This window comes from Dermacentor variabilis, unplaced genomic scaffold, assembly GCF_050947875.1.
Source record: "Dermacentor variabilis isolate Ectoservices unplaced genomic scaffold, ASM5094787v1 scaffold_17, whole genome shotgun sequence".
NCBI classification, from domain to species: domain Eukaryota; kingdom Metazoa; phylum Arthropoda; class Arachnida; order Ixodida; family Ixodidae; genus Dermacentor; species Dermacentor variabilis.
The window spans coordinates 6111623-6128927 of record NW_027460335.1 but is presented as its reverse complement, the minus strand read 5'-3'; the positions used below and the strand labels follow the sequence as shown (position 1 = coordinate 6128927).

At 47.1% G+C, this 17305-nt stretch overlaps 1 non-coding gene across 1 annotated transcript; it reads left to right on the top strand.

The window, feature by feature from the left end:
* The first annotated feature begins 14608 nt into the window (after positions 1-14608).
* On the top strand, positions 14609-14698 carry TRNAC-GCA (transfer RNA cysteine (anticodon GCA)). The gene has a single exon. It is a non-coding gene; the product is annotated as a tRNA-Cys (tRNA).
* The last annotated feature ends 2607 nt before the right edge of the window (positions 14699-17305 follow it).

Sequence of the window (17305 nt, the reverse complement as noted above, 5' to 3'; positions counted from 1 at the left end):
CGAAAGGGAATAACACACTAATGTTCTTGGCTCGAAATTTTCATCCCTGTCCTCTGGCAACCAAAAAGTTATTATACACGACATACGTAAGGCCTATTCTTGAATACGCGTGCACGATATGGGACCCTTATCAGGACAACCTTAAGTACATCTTAGAGCGCGTGCAAAACCGAGCGGCACGCTTTATCACTGGGAGCTATCGCAGATGTAGTAGCGTCACACAAATGAAAACACGCCTAGCGCTTACGACGTTAGCCGAACGCCGGCGCTGCTTGCGTCTCAAATTTTTTCATAAGATATTTTACAACAATACTGGCATTAATAAATCAAAATACATGCTTAACCCGCATTACACATCCCATCGCCGTGAACACCCATTAAAAGTACGGCCAATGAAGTCAAGAACGAACTTGTTAAAGTATTCTTTTTTTCCAAAAACCATCAATGAATGGAATGCTCTGCCTCAGGATACCGTTTCTAAAACATCAAATTCAGCCTTTTTCGAAGAACTGCTTGACATGTGATCATTTCGCGTGTTTCGATGTTTTTTCTTTTTTTTTCGCGTTTCCTTGCCTACTATATGTATTTCTGAGTGTAGATGTGTTCATATGTTCATGTATGCCCATGTATGTGTGTATGTATGTACATATAGTCCATTTCTTTTTTTTTTTTTCTCCTTTATGTTTTGGCATAGTTATGCTGCCTGCACTGCATTATTCGTCACCGTGTTTTTTATGTAACCATATTTACAACTGTTTAACATGTGTATTACTTCCCCCCCACTGTAATGCTCTCCGAGCGAATGTGGGACTGTATAATAAATAATAAATAAATAAAATCTATGGAGAGCAGGAAAGCTTATCTTCGCTTGACTCCTTCGCCCCCCGCCCCTTTTTTTTTAGCTCCGCGAAGTTCAAATGAATTACTTCAAATGGGACGCTTGAATATTTAGGGTTTGTCTCATGATGTCTGTCGATTGTTTGAATTTAACTTTATTCCCCTGACAGACATGGTATGCGCGGATGTAATAGCTGATTTCTTTTTTCATGCCCACCCATGTCAATCTGATGAGCAATTTCTTATACGTGCGCCAGAGGCCATCAGGTCCGCCCGATCCAGGAGTGTCGTGGTACAGATGAAGATTCCTTTGAACCATAGTTGGTGGTACGTTACACTTTCCATTGATAAACTGGAGCTATTCTGTACCTTCCCACAGCTTAATATGGTTGATTGCCTCTGGATTCTTGCTTGATTCGTGCGCAAGTAATATTGACAGGGCGTAAGCGTCAGTGAGGTGCGGGCTAGGACGGCGCAAATTAAGAAATCATTGTCGCAGATAGTTGACCAACCTAGCAATGTGGTCTCTTGGCAGGGCCATGCTCAGAAGTTGAGTCAGGGCCATGATGGTCAGTGAAAAGCATGAATCTGGTACTTTCCAGGTAAGTACGAAAGTATTGCACAGCGTTTAAGACGGCCAGAGCTTCATTTTCTGTGGTAGAGTAATTGATTTCAATGGGTTTCAGGGTATAGCTATAATACCCCACAACGTGGCGTTTGGTTTGATAAGCTTGTTTTGAGGGTTTCTGGTATAGAACTGCCCCGGTAGCATAGTGTGATGCGTCTGTGTTCATCACGAAAGGCGGAGAAAAATCTGGTATTCGCAAGCTAGGGTCCGACGATATTAGTTCTACAAGCTCACAATAGGCACTTTCGCACTCCTCGTCCCCTTTAAAAGGTACGTCATTCTGGTACATACGTGTGATGCACCTTGTCAGCGCGTAGTCTTTTGTAGACGCCCTGAAGTGTCCTGCTAGGCAAAAAAAAAAGAAAGAAAAAAAAAGAAAACGCGGAGGGAGTGCAGGACATAAGGCTTTACCACCTTGGAGATTCTCTGTACCGATTCTTGCTTAGTGATTTTACTGCATACATCAAACACCCTGCCAAGAAATACTAGTTTATCTAGAAAGAACGCACTTTTCTTAAAGCTGACTTCGAGTTGGGCAAGACTGAGAGCGTGAAGAACTTTTGAAAGATGACTACGGTGCTCTTTATATCTTGACGATGATATCGTTGATGTACACATTGCAAAATGTGCCCAAGTAATGTTTCAGAATGCCGGTAATAATCTTCTGAAACCATGCATCGGAGTTTTTTCCAACGATATGGTAGGCGGTTATACTCAAACAAGTCAAATGGGGTTACGAACACGGTGTACTTTTTTCGTTTCTTCAGTTAGTGGAATCTGCCACAAGCCGTTGAGGATATCCATTCGTGAAAAAATAATCGCTACCGCCAGTTTCGTCAATAATGTCGTCGATCCTCGGCATTGGACAAGGTATCAATTCAGTTTGACGATTGAGAGCCCGGTAGGCGGTGCAGACGCGGAATGTCCGTCTTCTTTTGGTGCAATAGTTATAGGAGAAGCAAATGGGGACACAGGAGGCCGGATGATACCTGCGTCCAACATTTCTTGCAACTCCTTTTTCAGCCACACCTTTTTATCAGTGGAAATATTATAGGGGGTTCTACGAACCACTGTTTTATCTGCGAGCTCGAAAGGAACGACATGCGATTTCATTGTTGGAGAGTAGCTCCACATACATGTGAGCTCTGGGTACTTCTTGATGTCTCGGTGTCTTCCTGGTGAAAAAATTAGCCTTGATGTACTAGGTTATTCACCACGATCTTCCATTCTCATGTTGTCTTCGACCATTGCTTGGTCGTACCAGCAGAGGTTTATCTTAAGTTTGTTCATACCTGGGCGGGACAAAATATAACTATAGGCGACATTGGGAATCGCCAACATGTCACTAGTAAGACAATGACTTTGGAATTCAATAGTCAATGTTATCCATTCGCTATGCATAGTCACTGACCCATCTTAGGCTTCGATGCGCAAAGTTCTACCAGCATGCAGATGACCGGTATCCACTCCATTCTTGCTGATAATTGATACAGAAGCCCCATTGTCAACGGCAGCCTGCACTTCCACGCCATCTACATTAAAGGGGGCATACATTCAGCTTGACGACTCCGAATATATCTTCTGACTGAAGTTCTTTTTCTGGGACTTGTTATCCACGATAGTCAGATTATGAGGATGCAGTTTGTCGTGAACACTGGCAATTGGTTCTTCACCATCATCACAGACATTATTGACGCTTCCGAGGGGTTTGTTTAAGAAGATATCTTCACATTCAGATGACGGCAACGACTCTAGACATTCACTCAGTTGACGATAATCAAGTTGCTCTGTTTTACCACCTGGCTCTCTCCTCAATGTAATTCTTGGCACTGAGGTCTGTAGAAAGTTCAGCGGGTCACCAAATGTTCTTGGACCTTTCAGTTGGACATGACCCGGGATCTCGGTACACGGCCCTTGCGTTACCAAAACTACAACTGCAGGGGACGACAGCTTCGGTTCTGCAGAATACAATAAGCGACGCTTCTCAAGACAGTTCTCAAGCAGAGATCCCCATGTATATCTGAACTGCAGTGCAGCATCCCGTCTTTCTACTGCGTTGCCTTAGAAAGCAGCTAAAAATTTTCTTACCCACAGTTCCCAACGTATTGGTCCATGATCCATGAGTTGCACATCGGACGATGTTCTGGCGATAACACCCAAATAGCAGGCGCATATTCAAAATCTTTGTGTCGTCGGAGTGCCACATATTCTTATCACAGGCGTACTCGAACAACCACAGCCAGAAATGCGCGCTTTGTGAGTCTCGTTAAGAAATACCCAGTTCAGCAACACCTCGTGCTGGTTGCTCTCGATTAAGCGCTTGGACCAAAGTTCTCATTATAACATTATGTTGCATTAGGTGCCTTTGCAGCTCTATAACAGTCAATTCTAGGCTCACCTTCCCCTCAGGCGTTTCCTCTTTGAGGATGCCACGTCGTATGAATTCCAGAACGAGTTCACTCACTGTGTGCAGCAGTAGATTCACTGTCAGCGATTCTGTTTGCACCAGGGCTTGGCGGCTGATTGCAGCTTGTTGCAGCACCACCTTGAGCAGCGTGGTAGAACTAACTTCGAGAGGAAGGTCCGTCGCTGGCTCACCGTGCACTTTGTATCGGGTGAAAACAACAGACTCCGATTACGCTTGGTCGAACAAGAACGTCACCCGCATCTGTTTTTCAAAAGCTGTAGGCTACGGCAACATGTAGGGTTCCTAACTAGAACGACAACAGAAAAGGCAATCTCAGTGAGACGGGTGTCTTGTTCTTGTAACTTCTTCGTCCTCCCTTCCCCCTTAGCCCACGTCTTTATCTTCTTTCATGCACCCAACGCAGACCACTTCATACATGCATACATACATGCATACATACATACATACATACATACATACATACATACATACATACATACATACATACATATATATATATATATATATATATATATATATATATATATATATATATATATATATATATATAATGGCACGCACTAGTTACGCTAGAGGTCGAGGAAGAAGAAGTGTGCGTGGTAGCTGCTGCAAACAAGAAAACGACTACTCGAAATCCCGCTTCGCTCTATTGGTCTAACTTTATCAGTGCCAGTGATCCTATCTTTTGGAGCCTCCATTGTTGGGTTCAGCAACAGAAATGTTTGCTTGGCGATCCAAAATTACCTAATTGAAACCAAGCGATTTCCATGTTAGATTGATCGTTCTCCCTCCCAACCATAGCTTTCTTTTATTTCTTATCTTTTATTAACTATTATTGTTAATATTATTATTATCTTATACCCGGTTTTCATCTGATTATTTCCTTTTTCTCCAAACACAAAACGTTCACTTTTAAACTCACACGCCCAAATTGTTAACTCCCTTGTTATCATTATTATTTAGGCACCTAATTAAACCGCCCGATTCTTGGCCAATCCCCCACTGTGGGTATGTGCCACGGCCACTCAGGACAACAACAACAACAACAACAACGAACTGTAAACGGCTGTTCGCTTAGAACTGACTGGCTGGCTTTTCCTCTCGTGACAAACTGGTGGAGGTGCTGGGTACGCATCCATCGTATGCCTACGCGTCCTGAACCAGAAGCTACCGACGCCACTACCTCGGGGACGGCAGAAATCTATCGAAGCAGCCGTCGCCTCCAAGGTCTTCCACCGCAATACAGTCCCCTGGCAAGCTCCGTGAGGAAGATGTCAACAACTACCGCAAGCCAAACCGAGGTGATCCCAACTGCTCCCGTACCATGCATTCTCAACGCGCCTCGCACGCCTAACCCGTTCCATGGCGACGCCTTTGAGGACGTTGAAGACTGGTTGGACCATTTCGACCGGGTCGCCGCCTTTAACGACTGGGACGATCGCCGTAAGTTGAAGAACGTCTACTTTTCCCTTTTAGACGCGGCGAGAGAGAACCACGAAGCCTCATTTACCAGCTGGCAGGAGTTTTACCGACTGCTATGCGAAGCCTTCTGCACTCCCGAAAGGAAAGAAAGAGCCGAACAGGCACTGTCTTCGAGGTTCCAAATGCCAAACGAAACCGTCGCCATGTTCGTCGAAGACATGACGCGATTGTTCCGTCGGGCGGACTCACTAATGCCAGAAGACAAGAAGGTGCGTCTGTTAATGCGAGGCGTAAAGGAACAGCTTTTCGCGGGCCTCGTGCGTAATCCTCCTGCAACAGTCTCTCAGTTCGTTCGTGAGGCCACAGTCATGGAACGTATGCTTCGGCAGCGGCTCTCGCAGTATGAACGCCAGACCACCATGACTGCTGCATGCTCTCTCGTACCTGCAAATGATGACAGGGAGTCACTTACCGAGCTAATACGACAAATTGTTCGAGAAGAACTGCAAAAGTCCTATGCATCGGCTTCGACACCACCTAGTGCCGCGGTTCTTACGGATGTCATTCGAGAAGAAATCGGCAAAGTGGTTCATCCCTCGCCACCAACACGACCCGAACCTCCCACGTTCTCGTACGCGGATGCTCTTCGGGCTTGCGCGCCGTCGACGGGCCGTTTTTCGCAGCCGCCTGCTGGGATTTCTCGACGCTCCCAAAGTCCAATCCACCGCACGAATCCGCCAGCACCCTTTCATCCTGGTCCGCGCAAATCTACAGTATGGCGCGCCCCCGACAACAGTCCGTTGTGCTATCACTGCGGGGAGGCTGGTCACATGTATCGCGATTGCCAGTACCGACGGATTGGTCTGCGGGGATACCATCCGGACGCCCGTTGCCCGCGCTATGGCGAACGCCCGCACGAAATCGAGCAATACTTAGAAAGTAACCGGCTTCCTCCTGCCCAACAGCGAAGACAGTCACGGTCGCCTTCACCTCGTCGGTACGCGTCACCGAACCGTGCTCGACCCGCTTTTGATTCCGCTGGAGTCAACGGTGGAAGCCCGCGCCGGGGAAACTGAAAACGGCGACCTCCGGGGGTGAGGCCGCTGTCATGCGAACCGTCAAATATCCTCCGCCGACGCCATCCCCTCGCGACGTACCACTGACGCCTTCATTCGCAACTGCAAAAAAAACTTCTGCTGCTATTACTGCTTCAATCGACGGTTATCCAGTAACTGCACTTGTAGATACGGGAGCTGACTACTCGGTTATGAGTGCCTCACTGGCGACTCGGCTACGCAAGGTGCTGACAGCGTGGGACGGCCCACATCTGATTACGGCCGGAGGACACCTCGTGTCACCCATTGGACGATGCACCGCCAGACTTGCAATTTCTACTTCGACTTTCGTAGCGTCTTTCCTTGTGCTGCCCAAGTGTTCTCGGCTAGTTATACTGGGCATGGATTTTCTCCAGGAATATGGGGCGATCATTAACCTTCGTGACTTGTTCGTGACTTTTTCTAACTATGTTTCTTCGGATTCGAATGTGGCGGATGAACATCACCGCGCGGCTTTACGCGTGGTCGATGACTGCGTGACGTTACCGCCTCGAAGCAGCATCTTCGTCCTCGTTGAATGCCCTCAAGAACAACTAGGAATAGGCATCGCCGAAGGTAACCTCACCATATTGCTGGATCGCGAAGTCGGCGTCGCACGATGTCTCGTAGAGCTCCAACATAGGCAAACCACGATTCTAGTTACGAACTTCAGTGGCGAATACAAACACTTTGCGAGGCATACCACCATGGCCTACTTTGAAACGGTGGCCGAGTCCAACGCCTGTGCTTCGGTAACGACAACCTCGATTCCGGAACCCAGCGATGTGGACTTGACTAGTCACATCAACGTCAACCCACAGCTCGACCAAGACGAGAAGGAGAGGCTCCTTACTCTGCTATCGTCATTTAGCGACTGTTTCGCCACCACGTCGAAGGTCAAACAGACTTCTTTAATCAAACACAGAATAATCACTGAACCGACCGTCCAACCTGTTCGCCAACACGCTTATCGCGTGTCGCAAAGAGAACAGGATGCTATTCGTCATCAAGTGAAACACATGCTCGACGATGATGTCATTCAACCATCGACAAGTCCTTGGGCTTCACCTGTTGTATTAGTTAAAAAGAAAGACGGTTCACTAAGATTCTGTGTCGATTATCGCAAACTGAACAAGGTCACAAAAAAAGACGTTTACCCACTTCCTCGAATTGACGACTCCTTGGATCGCCTGCGACATGCCCGTTACTTTTCTTCAATGGATCTACGTAGTGGGTACTGGCAAATTGAAGTTGACGAACGGGACCAGGAAAAAACGGCGTTTATAACACCCGACGGTCTCTATCAATTTAAGGTCCTCCCTTTTGGATTGTGTTCCGCTCCGGCCACATTTCAACGCATGATGGACACAGTTTTATCTGACCTCAAGTGGAACTCGTGTTTAGTCTACTTAGACGATGTAGTTTTTTCCACCACGTTTGAACAACACATCCAGCGGCTTGAGGCGGTTCTTCAAGCTATCCGCACCGCCGGCCTCTCCCTGAAGCCCGAAAAATGTCACTTTGGCTACGAGGAGCTCAAATTTCTAGGTCATATTGTCAGCAGCACCGGTGTGCGCCCTGACCCTGACAAAGCCCTGGCAGTTGCTCTGTTCCCGATACCGAAGACAAACCACGATGTCCGCCGATTTTTAGGGCTTTGCGCGTATTACCGCCGTTTTGTACCCAATTTTTGTGAAATTGCCGAACCTTTGCAACGACTCATCAAGAACGACGTCACATTTGTTTGGGGCCCAGCACAATCCGACGCCTTCCACGACCTTCAGCGACGTCTACAGACACCACCGATCCTTGGTCACTTTGACACCGAGGCTGACACAGAAGTCCATACTGATGCTAGTAACGTTGGTATCGGAGCGACACTCGTTCAGTTTCAAGCTGGTGTTGAGCGCGTTATTGCGTATGCCAGCCGAACCTTGTCCGCTGCTGAAAAAAACTACTCAGCAACTGAAAAAGATTGTCTGGCAGTCATATGGGCTATCCAGAAGTTCCGCCCATACCTGTACGGACGCCCCTTCCGTGTCGTCAGCGACCACCACTCTCTCTGCTGGCTGGCGAATCTCAAAGATCCTTCAGGCCGTCTCGCAAGATGGAGCCTTCGGTTACAGGAATTTGATGTGACCATCGTCTATAAGTCTGGCCAGAAACACACTGACGCCGACTGTCTCTCCCGCGCCCCCGTCGAACCCGCACCACTAGATACTGACGACGACTCTGGTTTTCTTTGCACTCTTCCGTCTTTAAACCTTGCTCAACAGCAACGCCAAGATTCCGAGCTCCAGCCCTTGATTGAATACCTTGAAGGACGCCGCCCACAACCCCCACGGCTGTTCGCGCGCCACTTGTCCTCTTTCTGCCTACGTGGCGACATCCTATACAAGCGGAACTTTCACCCTACGGCAGCCGTTTTCCTGCTCGTTGTTCCCGCTACTCTCCGCGACGACGTTCTACGTGCATGCCATGACGAACCAACGTCCGGGCATCTTGGTTTCACGCGTACTCTCGCGAGGATCAAGCAGAAGTACTATTGGCGAAAACTCACAAAAACCGTGAAGCAGTACGTCAGAAGTTGTCGAGATTGCCAGCGCCGCAAAGTTCCACCACTAAAACCAGCCGGTCTGCTTCAGCCTGTCCGACCTCCTTGCTCACCTTTTGAACAAGTCGGGATGGATTTACTTGGCCCATTTCCCAAGTCTTCGGCTGATAACCGCTGGATCGTCGTCGCCACCGATTACCTCACTAGATACTGCGAAACACAAGCCGTTCAGCGAGCTACTGCTTCAGATGTTGCTAACTTCTTTATCAAAAATATCGTCCTTCGACATGGTGCTCCCGCTGTCGTCATCACAGACCGTGGGACGGCCTTCACTGCCCAGTTGGTCCGAGACATTCTGCAGCTGAGCGGAACAACGCACCGTACGGCAACTGCGTATCACCCGCAGACTAACGGTTTAACAGAGCGTCTCAACAAAACGATTGCTGATATGCTTTCCATGTATGTTGCCACGGATCATAAAAATTGGGACGAACTGCTCCCGTATGTGACATTCGCGTACAACACTGCCTTACAAGAAACCACGGGGTTTCCTCCTTTTCGTCTGGTCTACGGACGCGACGTCACCACTATGCTCGACGTGATGCTCCTGCCAACTTCGTCTCAACCTACCGCACCAGATACAGACGCCTTTGTTCAGCGTGCCGAAGCAGCGCGGCACCTTGCGCGGCAACGAATTCTATCCCGACAAAGTCAAGATGCTCGTCGATACAACATGTGCCATCGAGACGTCACATACAACCCGGGAGATCTTGTATGGGTTTGGACCCCTATACGTCAACGAGGCCGGTCAGAAAAATTATTGCGCCGATACTTTGGACCCTACCTAGTTTTGCGTCGTCTAAGTCCTGTCAACTACGAAGTTATTCCAGCCGACACTTCGCACCACTCCCGTAGACCACGTTCCTCTGACATTGTTCATGTTACCAGGATGAAGCCTTACCTTTCGCGCTGACTCCCATCCACAAACTTTGTGATGCGGCCCCTGTCGTCTCGTCCGTTGTCTTTCTCATTTCTTTTATTTTTCCTTGTGGCATTTAACATCTCCCCAACTTTATTTATTTATTTCTTCTTTTTTTTGGAGGGAGGGGTAATGGCACGCACTAGTTACGCTAGAGGTCGAGGAAGAAGAAGTGTGCGTGGTAGCTGCTGCAAACACGAACTGTAAACGGCTGTTCGCTTAGAACTGACTGGCTGGCTTTTCCTCTCGTGACAATATATATATATATATGAACTGTCTTTGCTTAGCAGCATTGCGGATTAGCGGATTATCATTACGTTGAACAAAAGCGGCTGAAAATGCGTGAGTGCAAGCTATTTCTATAATGAACGCGTGCGACTATCAATCATAGATTATAAACCATCAGGGAACGGTAAATTGTGTTTTATTTGCATTTGTCCCTCTGCCCTCAAGTTGAAATTAGCAACGCTGTTCTTCTCCTTTGAAAGATTGTTAGACCGCCTCAAGGAACTCGGAAGTTCGACAAACAGACCATGGTACCATTACTCTTTTTTGAATAAAGCGCAATGGATGTTGTTACCAAGCATGAAAAGCAATTATCGCTGTAGAGGCAAGAAATGTGTGATGAAAAAAAAAAGAAAGAAAGAGGCATTAACGCCCTCACCAGTTTTGTTTAATTTGACAGTGCGTGGACAGCACCTGCTTTGAGAAATGTGCATGTGGCCGTTGCGAGACTATCAACTTATGTTCTTGCGCTGAGATAGCTTTCTGAGACTTCCCTCTTTTCTCCTCTCTTTTTTGGAGATGAAAATAAAAGAAATAGACGTAGTCACCGTTCACTCACGTGCGAAACACCACACGCGTTCGTGTTCTTAGGACGGTAATCAGCGTTTTCCCGTGCTTTCCTAATTTTTTTCTTTCTTTCCCGCGCAACGAGGGGTTGCCGGTGTTATTGAAGGCATACAGCGCTGCACTAACTTCATGTAAGTTAAAAGGAAAAGGAATGAAAATACAGAAAACGAGAACGAAGGAAAGTGCCGAGAAGGCGCGAGCGAAGAGGAACGACATGAAAGCGCAGGTGAAACGGAAGGCACGACAAGGTAAGACCGCTGCAAGCGTCATCGGAGCGTGATCGTATTCGTCACAAAACGGGCACCAAACTGAATAAATTCAACCGAAATTCACAAACAAGTTGCCAAAACGCTCCCAGCGCGCACCATTAGCTACGGCTAGCATTTTATTTGACATGACCAACAGTACTTTGTCGTTTAACGAACCGGTAACGAGGACACCCAATGTGATAATCGCAAGAATTGCAGGTCTAGACGTAACCGTTTCTTGTGTGTACCTGAACGTGTCATGAGCGTTGAGAAAGGGCGCGCCTGCGGCAAGCCACGGTGGAAGAATGCTGCAAGCGCTCTTCACCGGCTTGCTATCCTCTCGTGGGCGTTCGCCTTGCCGTGGGCGCGGTGCGTTGTTTGATGGATGGATCGATGTTTTGCGCGTCCCCTTTGGTACGGGGCGGTGGGTCGCGCCACCAAGCTCTTGCTATTATACTGCCTAATGTCCAACCTAGGTTAAACAATGAAAAGAAAATCGCTATGAACTACCACGCCCAAATTTTCTGATCCCCTATTGCGAACTGTGCTTTTGTACGTCTCCGTCTTTTGATGTTTACCTAATTTTCTTCCACCAATCCTCCAATCGCCTCTTACTAATGCCTATTGCGGACATGTTTATTTTACCACTGCTCTCGCTGAACCCAAGGGCTTCAAGGAGGCCAGTGGTGCCTAAATCGACCGCTGGGTAGACGTCTTCACATTCTAATAAAACATGCTCCGTCGTTTCCCTAGCTGTACCGCAGCAAGCCCACGCTTCTTCTTCTTATATCTCGCTTTATAAGTGCGTGTTCTAAGGCATCCAGATCTCGCTTCGAAAAGTAATGAGCTTCGCTTTGAGTTATGATAAGTGGTTTCTTTCCTGATTTCGTTTTTTCCTCTTAAGTAGTTACTCATGGCAGGTTACTTTTCCATTGCCGCCACCCATGAGATGGCGAACCCCGCAGTGCCATTTCGCGGTAAGGCCATCGGCGGCAGATGTGCCCGGCTTCTCCGCAGTGATAGCAAAGCGGACGGTGGTCGGGGGCGCGCCACATACCAGTCTTCCTTGGAATACTGCGTGGGGCGACGGGTTGGCGTGCTGGCGGCGGGAGTGGTGGTGGACGACGGAACTGTGTCGTCGCTGGGCCTGGCCGTGGGCGCGGAGGGGGAGCGTGACGGCGGGCTACAGCGGCCTATGTCATCGCTTGTGGTTGAGGCTGCGGTGATTCAGGGGCTACTCCGAGTTGTTGCAGGTCCTCACGTACGACGTCGGCAATCGAAGCCACTTGAGGCTGTGATGAAGGGAACAACTTCTGTAGCTCCTCCCGCACGACCGCTCGGATAGTCTCGCGCAGGCCGTCGGTGGCCAGTGACTGAACTCCGGCGCAGTTTGTTGAGTTGGCGCGGCGATTGAATTACCGGTTCCGTATTTCCAGTGTACTCTCGATGCTGGTGGCCTCGCGAAGAAACTCGTCGACGGTCTTCGGTTGGCTTCGTACCATGCCGGCGAAAAGTTTCTCCTCCAGATCTGCATGAGTAGGCGGACTTTCTTCTCCTCGGACATTTCCGGGTCGGCATGGTGGAATAGACTGCTCACTTCCTCCGTGAAGATCGCGATGGTCTCATTAAGCAGCTGCACTCGGGTTTCTAGTAGTGATCGGGCTCTTTCTCGGCATACGACCTTTTTGAATGTCTGCAGGGAGCCGCTTCGGAACAGGTCCCACGTCGTTAAGGCGGCTTCTGGATTCTCGAATGATGTCCTCGCGGCGTCTTCCAATGCAAAAGAGACATGTCGAAGATTGTCCTCGCTGTTCCAGCTGTTAAATGCAGCGACCCTCTCATACGTCTCAAGCCAGGTTTGCGGCTCCTCGAATGCTGAATCGCGGGACGTCGAAGGCTCCCTGGGCTGCTGTAGCACGATGGGGGACGCTGGGGTTGCCATTGGGGTTGACTGGGCGACGATCTAACTGGTCATCTGAGGCAAAAGACCATGCTCCGGGGGCAGTCCTTGCAGCATGGGGCTACCTCGCCGGTTCTTGGCGACGTTGGTGGTGTCTTCCGCGTTCGGGCGTGGCTCACGGCTTTGTGGGGGCGTCCAGGACATAAACGCAAAGCACCTCCACCAGATGTCACTGGGTAGTGACGTTAAGAGGAAGCTTTAGCTCGGGCCCAACTCCGACGCGGCCTATTCAAATACATGTAAAACGCAAAAACGTTTTTATGAGATAACCCCTGGACCGATTTTGATGAAATTTGTTGCATTTGAAAGATAAAGTTAAATTCTAGTGACTGTTGGAAGCGGAATTTCGATTTAGGACTTAAATGTTCTTAAAACGATTTTCAAATATTTGACCGTTTGAAAAAAATAGCACGAAGTTTACAAATTCATAGCTCTGCATCAAGAACTGATATCGCGCTTCTGCAAACGGCATCCATTAGACCATTCAAAGCGGACAAATTCAATATGTCATTTTACATCTTACGTGAATTTGTTACGTTGGTTACAACGGTTTTGCAAAAGTTGTATTTCCCTATGATTAAATTTTTTATATTCATGTGTAACATATCAATTTTGTCCGCTTTAGATGTACTATTATATGCAATCCACAGAATTGTATTATCATTTTTAGTGGTTGAGTTACAGAGTTGTAAACTTGATAGTTTCGTTTTCTGAAAATTTACGATTTTTGCCAATTTTTAATAAAAAATTGACGACCTAACTCAAAAATTCGAAACCAACAGTCACTGGATTTTAATTTTGTCTTTTAAATGCAACAAACCTCGTCAAATTTGGTGCAGTGGTTGCCGAGAAAAACGAATTCTCCTTTTACATGTATTTAGATAGGAGCACTCGAGCTAAAGCTTCCTCTTAAAGAACACAGTAGCAACACTATGAAAGAGAAAACTATCTTTTTTTTTGGGCGAACATGTGCCCACAAAAGCAGGCTACACTTACAGCGCAACGATAGTGGCGAACACAGTCGGCGATCTTCGAAAATCTGATCAGCGGGTCAAGCGCACCGGCTTTTATGCATCAGTCGTCGAATGTTCGAGAGTAATCGCTGTGACCCACGTGTCTTCCACAAGGTTCCCCACTATGCGCGTAGCGCATACATGCAATCAAATTACACAAGGTTCAGTGACACACTGTGACTGGAACCATGGATAACATTCCAGAGATTCCGATATATCCGGACGCTTTCTGCGCCCTGCGATAACATTTGTTGGGCGGTGAAACGTGGCAGTGGTACGAAGGACATATACATGCAACTCCACCGTGTTTTTTGCGTTTTAAAACTATGGCGGCCTTTCAACGACATATGTTCACCTCGTTAGGCCTACATAATCATGAAAAGGTTCGAGGTGGGACCGATAAGCTGAGAGTTCGAGTTCTACAAGGTCATTTTTTCCGTGAAGCTCTATCGTGTATACATAGTGCGTATGTGGTGCAAGAGCAGGCACCGGAGTGGGTGTTTTGTGTTCGACGGCTGTTTTTCACAATACGGTGCGGCAGGCTTTAGCATGTGCTGCCACTGTTCGCCGTGTACGCAGGGAAAAAACCGCTCGGGGGTATAGCTCATTTTTTTTTTTTTTTTTAGTGGTAGAGCATTCGACTGCAGATCGAGAGGTCCCCGGTTCAAACCCGGGTGCCCCCTCTGCTTGTTTCTTTTTTGCGCTTTTCTCGCTTTCTTCTTTTATTTTTTATTTTTGGCGGCGTCACCAAACTGATTAAGTTCAACCAAAATCCACAAACACAGTTGCCCGAATGCTCCCAACACGCAACATTAGCTACGGCTAATGTCTTATTTGACGTGACCAACATTAGTTTGTCCTTTAACGAATTGGCAACGAGGACACCCAATGTGATGATCGCGATAGTCCCAGTTCTAGACTCAACCGTTCCTTGTGTGCAGACGAACGTGTCATGAGCGTTGAGAAAGGGCGCGCCTGCGGCAAGCCACGGTGGAAAAATGCTGCACGCGCTCTTCACCGGCTCGACATCCTCTCCCTGGACTCGTCCCGCCATCTCGCGGCAACCGCTCGAAACTCACGCGAGCCGTCAAGCGCGCGGGTGCTTTTGAAGGTCTCCTGCCAGACATGTTGCAGTAGCCATTGCATTTATTATTTTCGAGTGTGACACAATACGCGGCTTGAAGACCACACTTGTGCAGCGAGTGTTCAAACAAACAAAGAAAGGAGAACACAAATGTTCTCACTCATAACGACATACAAGGGCGAAGAATAGAAAGCGCTTTCCGCTACCACCTTGCGGCTTCTCTCTCTTACCTCACCCTGAATTATTAATGAGTACATAATAAAAAGATACGGCCTGAGTGGAAACAGCAATTATGCTTTACCCACACTTCAGGAGGGGCAGTTAAAGCTATTTCTCGATAACCCTAATAAATATAACGATATGGAAAACAAAGCTTGCTGCGTACCTCCAGTACAACAGCACACCTCATGATCTCGCGATTTGTGCAAAAATCACGTCTTTTCCAGCTTCTCTTCCAAGCGTAGTTCACGTTTCAGATTTAATGATCGATATCAGGTATTCGCTTCCCCGTAACAGCGCAAGCAAACACTTACTAGGAGAAGATTGGGCAATACAAGGCGTTGAAAGTGGACACGTGTTTCTTTGCTTTGTTTTGAAACAATTAAGTGATGCAGCGCTCAACTTTCGATGCTTCTGCATATTGCATGTTATTATGTTTTAGATCATAAAGAGAAACGCGTTGACCTGTATTCCTTGCGAGACATGAGTGACTAGCACTATCCGTATTGAATCGTTGATTGTTTATATTTATTATTGTTATTATTATTATTATTATTATTATTATTATTATTATTATTATTATTATTATTATTATTATTATTATTATTATTATTATTATTATTATTATTATTATTATTATTATTATTATTATTTTGTCTGCTGATATTACTGGCGTGTTTTAACTCGTCCACAGGTACGTAAGCGATGTTGCATGAAGGCACGTAGGAAACGTTCGGAAGCGTGATATTTGGTTCGATCAGCTTGTTTGGAGGGTTTCTGGTATAGAACTGCCCGGGTAGCATAGTGTGATGCGTCCGTGTTCAGCACGAAAGGCAGCGAAACATCCGCTGTTCGCAAGAGGGTGTACGACGATATTAGTTTTACAAGCTCACAATAGGCACCTTCGCACTCCTCGTCCCATTGAAAAGGCGCGACTTTCTTGTGCGAGGCACGTCTGAGGCATATTGTTCTCGGTGCACAGCCTTTGGCAGACGCCCTGAAGTACATGTCCTGCTAGGTCAAGAAAAACGTGCAGGGAGCGCACGTCATAACGCCTCACCAGCTTGGAGATTCTCTCTATCGATTCTATCTTAGTGCTTTTAGTGCGTCCATCAATCCCTGCTAAGAAATGCTACTTTGTCTTGAAAGAACGTACTTTTCTTGAAGTTGATTTAGAGTTGGGCAAGGCTGAGAGCATGAAGAACTTATGAAAGATGAATATGGTGCTCTTCCTTTGTTTTTGAGTAGATGAGGATGTCGCCGATACACACATTGCAAAATGTGCCCAAGTAATGTTTCAGAATGTCGGTCATAATCTTCTAAAACCACGCAGGGGAGTTTTCCTAACCAAATTGTAGGCATTTGTACACAAACAAGTCAAATGGGGTTATGAACGCGGTGTTCTTTTTCGTTTCTTCAGTTAGTGGAATCTGCCACAAGCCGTTGAGGATATCCATTCGTGAAAAACAATCGCAACCACCAGTTTCGTCAATAATGCCGTCGATTCTCTGCATTGAATAAGGTATCGATTAAGCTTGACTATTGAAAGCCCGGAAGTCTGTGCAGAGGGGGAATATTCCGTCTTCTTTTGGTGAAACAGTTATAGAAGAAAATGGGGATACAGGAGGCCTGATGATACCTGCGTCCAACATTTCTTACAACTCCTTTTTCAGCCACACCTTGTTATCTCTGGACATATTATAGGGGGTTCTACGAACCACTGTTCTATCTGCGAGCTCGTAAGGAATGACATGTGATTTCATTGCTGGAGGGTAGCTCCCCATGCATGTAAGCTCTGGGTACTTTGTCTTGATGTCTTCCTGGTGAAAAATTAGCCCTGACGCACTAGGTTCTTCGCCAGGATCTTCTGTTCACATGTTTTCTTCGACCATTGCTTGGTCTTACCAACAGAGGTTTATCTTAAGTTTGTTGATGTCTGGGCGGGACAAAAGAAAATTATAGGCGACATTGGGAATTGCCAATACGT